Here is a 6,526-nt window from a genome sequence, read left to right as displayed (position 1 = left end):
TGACTCAATTTGCTATACACCTGAAACTAACAAAACATTGTAACTCAAGTACACCACAATATAAGATAAACAGTAAATTTTAAAAAGTGAGTAGCATTTCTATCCCTGGCTGCCGGGGGCCAGCGTGAGGAACTCCACCCATGGCAAAGGTCATGAGGAAGGAGGCTTGGCATACGCAAAGGCGTGATCAAGCCTCAGGAAACCCCCTGTTCCCGAGCATCTAACCCCAAAACCAGAGTCTGTTTTATGCTCTCCCTCATAGCCGTTTCTCTTGGAGAAGGAGTAAACGTGCAGCTCCAAGGCAATAAAAGTTCCTGGGCGTGACAAGAGTGTTTCAGCTTACGGACTCCTCTGAAGGTTATCTAGCCCGCCTATATAGGTTCATCCGGCCACATGTGATTGTTTACAGCCTCCCAACCTGAGAGGCATGAGATGTTTTAGACTTACTAAAGGCAAATTCTTTTGGGGAGTTGGAAATTATTAGTATAGTGGGTTGGTTAAGAATTATATTGGTGAAGGGTTTTTCATTTGTTGTGTCAATAATTGCTGCTAATTCCCTGCCCTGGGTGGGACAAGGATGTCTCAGGTCAAACCTCTCTGCTGACAGACTAGCTTGTATGACAGGATTATCCATACTCCTGCACATGATTGTTTACTACCTCTTAACCATAAACAGCACAGAGAGTTTGGGAGTATTTTGAGAGTCTTAATTAGCATAGGGCTTTTTCTTCTTGTTGAGTCAATGATTGCAGCCAGGCCTCCATATCCTTAGGCACCTGGGAATATATTAATCAATGTATTTGGAATATAGAAAAGGAAATGTAGTAGTTTTTGATGTTAGCAATACTAGACTTTTTGAGTTAATGGATTTTCTGTTTTGTAATAGATCACTGTACTTTGTTATAAATCACTGTGTCCTTGCTATGTAAAAATGTAACTTTATCACTATCTTAAGACTAAATAGATCTTAAGGGGAACATTGGTGAAAGGATTTTCATTTGTTGGGTTGATGTTTGCTGCTAAATCTCCATATTCCCTGCCCTTATAATGAATATAACTAGCATATAGGAGAAATAAGTATTAACCTTTAAGATTAATCATGTTAACCTTGGGTTAAATAAATTCCTTTCTTGATTGTAACTCACTACACCCTCATCCTATAGGAATGTAACTTTATTTGGAGGGTGGTGCCTGGTTTAAGAAAAAACACCCTTGGAAGAAATAAGTTTTTTGGTTATCAGAAAGAAAGGATCATAAAATGTCAGCAGGTCTCACTCATGGCCAGAAGATGATGTAATATCCCTAAGACCTTTTTTTTATACATTTATGTGAAACACCTGATTTTGATAAAGGTCAGGACTGCTGACCCCCACGTGACTCTATATTCATCCCTATATGTAACAAAAGGTATATAAGCAAACCCCCAAAATAAAGAAATCGGATCAGTTTCCGGAAAAAGACAGTTTCCCCCATGTCGTTTCTTTCTTGCTCCCTGTTTTTCTGGCTGAATTCCCATCTGGAGCATGGATGCTATTCCACATAGACCAAGTTATTCAGCCTCTTTTTCTCCACTAATCTTCCTGCTACACTATCCGTTTCTAATCTCTCTATGTATCTGTAATTAAATATGTATTTTTCCAAGGACGCCGATGCCGTCCCCACCTTTGAATTCCCTGAAACCACCGGGGCTGGACCCCAGCACCTGGCCATAGTGGAAGAGATGAAGAGAGAAGAAGCAGGCATATTAGAGAGGGCTTCTTTGGGGATAAATAACTTTGGGGAGATTTTCAGGACAGTGAAATGAACCAGTTAATCAAGAGACACTGGTTTGCTTACAGCTCTTAAGAGATGAGCTTTTTTTTTGCTGGAGTTGAAAAATTTCATAATAAAACTAGTCAAATACACACATATTTGCATTTTTCAACATAGGTAAACAGATTTGATTAAATTTATAATATTAAAAATAACTATTTTTCTAGATATGGGGATATTTGACTCAAGTTAAAGATTGGTTCTTTCTGGGAAGTGGAGCCCTGGTAATCTTCATTTTTGAGTTGCTGCTGTTTGTATTGATATTGTTTCACAATATGTACATTTTTGTAGGAATAAAGAAAAATTCAAAGGCCTATTTTTTACTGGAGTTCTTTTAATTTTATATAATCTCTCTCCTGAAGAAAACATGGGGTTTAAAAAAATAATTGAATAACACTGTTCTGTGTGTGTGTGTGTGTGTATACATATAATACCATGTTAGATAATACATACAAAGGAGAGCCACAGTTACCAAGTATTTAATAAAGAAGGAAACCCCAGGCTGTGTCATCCCCAAGTATACTTCTTTGACATAAAAATTATGTCGAGTTGAAGGCAATTCAGAGCAGTAAATGCAGGAAAAGCTCCCCACTTTCTGCCTAAAGCAGGAATTTTCCCTTTTTGCTGGAGTCAGACTCTTATCAGCCCAGATAAAGTCAGCTGAGGACTCTGCAAACAAGCCTTTTTCCCTTAGCCCTTATATCCTGAGTTACTTCTCCACTCTTTACTACACCAGAACCCCTTTGTCTTGTTAATTCTTCACAGATTTATTGTTTCTCGGTCCAAGAAATATAAATGACTCCTTCCAGGTCTTCACTCCCTTATGAAGGCTCCTGTGTACATGTATAAATTCTGTAACATTTGTGTAATTTTCTTCTTTTAATCTGTATTTGTCAGTTTGATTTTCAGAAACAGCCAGGTACCCTCAAAGTGTCAAGGAACATGCTTTTCTAGCCTTCTGCAACAATCCTGAGCATTCTTTGTACATGAGCTAAATCAGACTTCACCAGGACAGACAAAACACCAAAGTAGGTGGCTAACCACAGCTATCCTCTGTTGGTATCAGTGTTTTCTCAGGACTGCTGAGGAATCTCTATTCATGTGCTAAATTAATCTCACAATTGAGGAGACAGCCATGGTCATTTTCCTTCTGTGACCTGAGATCTACCCTTGGCTGGGGGCAGCAGCCATGGTTTGCAGGGCCCATGGCATTTTACAATAGCCTTTTAAGCTTGAGGTGACTGAAAGCTTTAAAATGAACCACTACACACTTAAGCCTGTATGATAATTTGAATTTAGCAAAAAGCTTAAAGCTGCCATTGTTTTTTCAACATAAATAATGTAGTTTTTCTTTTTCATTATGGTTCATCACAGGATACTGAACACAGTTCCCTGTGCTATAGAGTAACGTCTTGTTGTTTAGGCCTCCTATATATAATATATATAATAGCTTACATCCACTAATCCCAAACTTCCAATTCATCCCCCTGCAACCCTCCTCACCATTGCAACAACACATCTGTGTGTGAATCTATTTCTGTTTTGTGGATAAGTTCATTTGTGTCATATTTTAGGTTCCGTATATGAGATATCATATTTATCTTTCTCTATATGACTTACTTCACTTAGTATACTATGTTGCTGCATATGACATTATTTCATCCCTTATTATCGCTAAGTAATATTCCACTATACATATATTTATACCACATCTTCTTTATCCATTCATCTGTTGATGGACATTTAAGTTGTTTCCATATTTTGGCTATTGTGAATAGTGCTGCTATGAACATAAGGGTACATGTATCTTTTTAAAAAATTAATTTATTTTAAAATGTAGCAAAGATGAATATTTTTAATGATGAAAAGGTACAATTAACAAAGAATATAGACCTCATAAACCATTAGACATCTAACAGAAAAGAAACAAAGGTATATAAAGCAAAAATCAGAGGAAATATAAGGAAAAAATATAATCATAGTGAGACATATTAACATTTCCCTGAGAATATTTTATCAAGTGCAGAAAAAATAAGAATAGGAGTATCTTGGAGGATGTTATTAATAATTTCAATATAATAGTTTATATTTATATTGCTCTTATATCCTACATAAATATATTTAAAATTTTATATCTATAGGTTGTTATTAGATTTCCATAGGAAATTTACAAAAACTGGAAAAAGATAAGCATTACTAAATTTCAAAAAGTAAAATTCTTTTTTGTGTGATCCAGTTATACATATACACATATATCATTTTTGAAATTATTTTCCATTATAGTTATTACAAGGTATGACTATAGCTCAATAGTCAATCACAAGACATTGACCATACTTCCCTGTGCTGTACAGTAAAGCTTTGTTGCTTGTTGCATATCTATTGTTTTAAATTAGAAAGCCAGCATTCTACTCATACTAACTCAAAGTGGAATCAAAATGTCATAGATTTTTTAGTTAGCCAAAAATTCATATGTTTTCTCAAATATATATATTATACATATTATTTATATATATGTATGCAAAAACCTTTCTATTATGCTTGATAAAGGCTTGAGAAATAACGTAAAAAAAAGAGATGGAGAAATTGGAAAAAATAAACTAAATGAAATAGAAGCACTAAATATGAAATAGAAAAAGTGAAAAAACTAGATAAAAGTAAAAGATTGTAAAATATTTCAGTTGTTTTTAAACATGGCTGTTCATTAGAAAAATATCTGGAGCTTCGGAGGAAAAAAGCAATACCTGAGCATTTATATTTTTCAAAAAATTTCAAGATAATTCTGATATGCATCTGGATTTTAAAAGTGATTGCAGGTTTTTCTGTTAAATGGTAGTTTTGGTGATATAGAATTCTATTGTTTTTCTGTTGACCAATCATGATACAATGATATTAAGTGAGTAATAATTACATAATCACAATAGTAAAAGATGTTTATCAGTTTTCACAGTCAATAGAAAGTGAAGTGGCTCAGTCATGTCTGACTCTTTGCGACCCCATGGACTGTAGCCTGCCAGGCTCTTCCATCCATGGGACTTTCCAGGCAAGAACTCTCAAATGGGCTGCCATTTCCTTCTCCAGGGTATCTTCCTGACCCAGGGATTGTTTCCAGGTCTCCCACATTGCAGGCAGACTCTTTACCTTCTGAGCCACCAGGGAATCCTCACAGTCAATAGCCAGACAAAAAATAAAAGATAATTACAATTGCAAGCCATATAGGGAATGTGATTACTCTAACAATGTAAAATAATTACACTGTTTTTTGGGGTTCAAGCAGAGTGATGTGCTAAGTGCAAGTGCATGCATGCACATGTTTGCATCTGCTCAGCCAATCTGTTTCTCTTAGTTGGTGCATTAATCCATTTATATTTAAGGTAACTATTGACATGTATCATCCTTTTACATTGTCTTAATTGTTTTGGGTTTATTTTCTACAGGTAGGTCTTTTCCTTCTCTTGTTTCCTGCCTAGAGAAGTTCCTTTACCATTTGTTGTAAAGCTGCTTTGGTGGTGCTGAATTCTCTTAACTTTTGCTTGTTTGGAAAGCTTTTGATTTCTCCATCATGCTTGGGGCTGGTGCATGGGGATGACCCAGAGAGTTGTTGTGGGGAGGGAGGTGGGAGGGGGGGTCATGTTTGGGAACGCATGTAAGAATTAAAGATTTTAAAATTAAAAAAAAAAATCTGAATGAGAGTCTTGCTGGGTAGGGTATTCTTGGTTGCATGTTCTTTCCTTTCATCACTTTAAGTATATCATGCCATTCCCTTCTGGCTTATAGAGTTTCTGATGAGAAATCATCTGATAGCCTGATGGGGGTTCCCTTGTATGTTATTTATCTTTTTTCCCTCATTGCTTTTAATATTTTGTCTCTGTCTTTAATTTTTGTCAGTTTGATTACTATGTGTCTCAGTGTGTTTCTCTTTGGGTTTATCCTGCCTGGGACTCTTTGTGCTTCCTGGACTTGGTTGGCTATTTCTTTTCCCATGTTAGGGAAATTTTCAGGTATTATCTCTTCAAATATTTTCTCAGGTCCTTTCTCTCTTTTCCTTCTGGGACCCCTATAATGCGAATATTGGTGCATCTATTGTTGTCCCAGAGGTCTCTTAGGCTGTCTTTATTTCTTTTCATTCTTTTTTCTATATTCTGTTCTGTGGCAGTGATTGCCACCATTCTGTCCTCCAGATCACTTATCCATTATTCTACCTCAGTTATTCTACTATCAGTTCCTTCTAGTGTATTATTTATCTCTCTTTGTTTGTTCTTTAGTTCTTCTAGGTCTTTGGTAAACTTTTCTTGCATCTTCTCAATTTTTGCCTCCATTCTTTTTCTGAGATCCTGAATCATCTTCACTATCATTATTCTGAATTCTTTTCTGGAAGATTGCCTATCTCCACTTCATTTAGCTGTGTTTCTGGGGTTTTATCTTGTCCCTTCATCTGGGATATAACTTTCTGCTTTTTCATGCTGATTAACTTTCTGTAATGTAGTTTTTGTTTTAGTTGTTGTAGGAATGTGGTTCTTGCTTCTTCTGTCTGCCCTCTGATGAAGGAGGCCAAGAAGCTTGTGTAAAGTTCCTAATGGAAAGGCCTGGTGGTGGGAAAAACTGGGTCTTGCTCTGGTGGGTAGGGCCTTTTTTGGTAGGCTTTAATTCATTTATCTGCCGACAGGTGGGTTGCACTCCCTCCCTGCTACATTTTTGGCCTGAGGTGACTCAG

This window comes from Ovis canadensis, chromosome 17 (assembly GCF_042477335.2).
Source record: "Ovis canadensis isolate MfBH-ARS-UI-01 breed Bighorn chromosome 17, ARS-UI_OviCan_v2, whole genome shotgun sequence".
Classification (NCBI taxonomy): domain Eukaryota; kingdom Metazoa; phylum Chordata; class Mammalia; order Artiodactyla; family Bovidae; genus Ovis; species Ovis canadensis.
Note: the sequence above shows the minus strand (reverse complement) of the source record.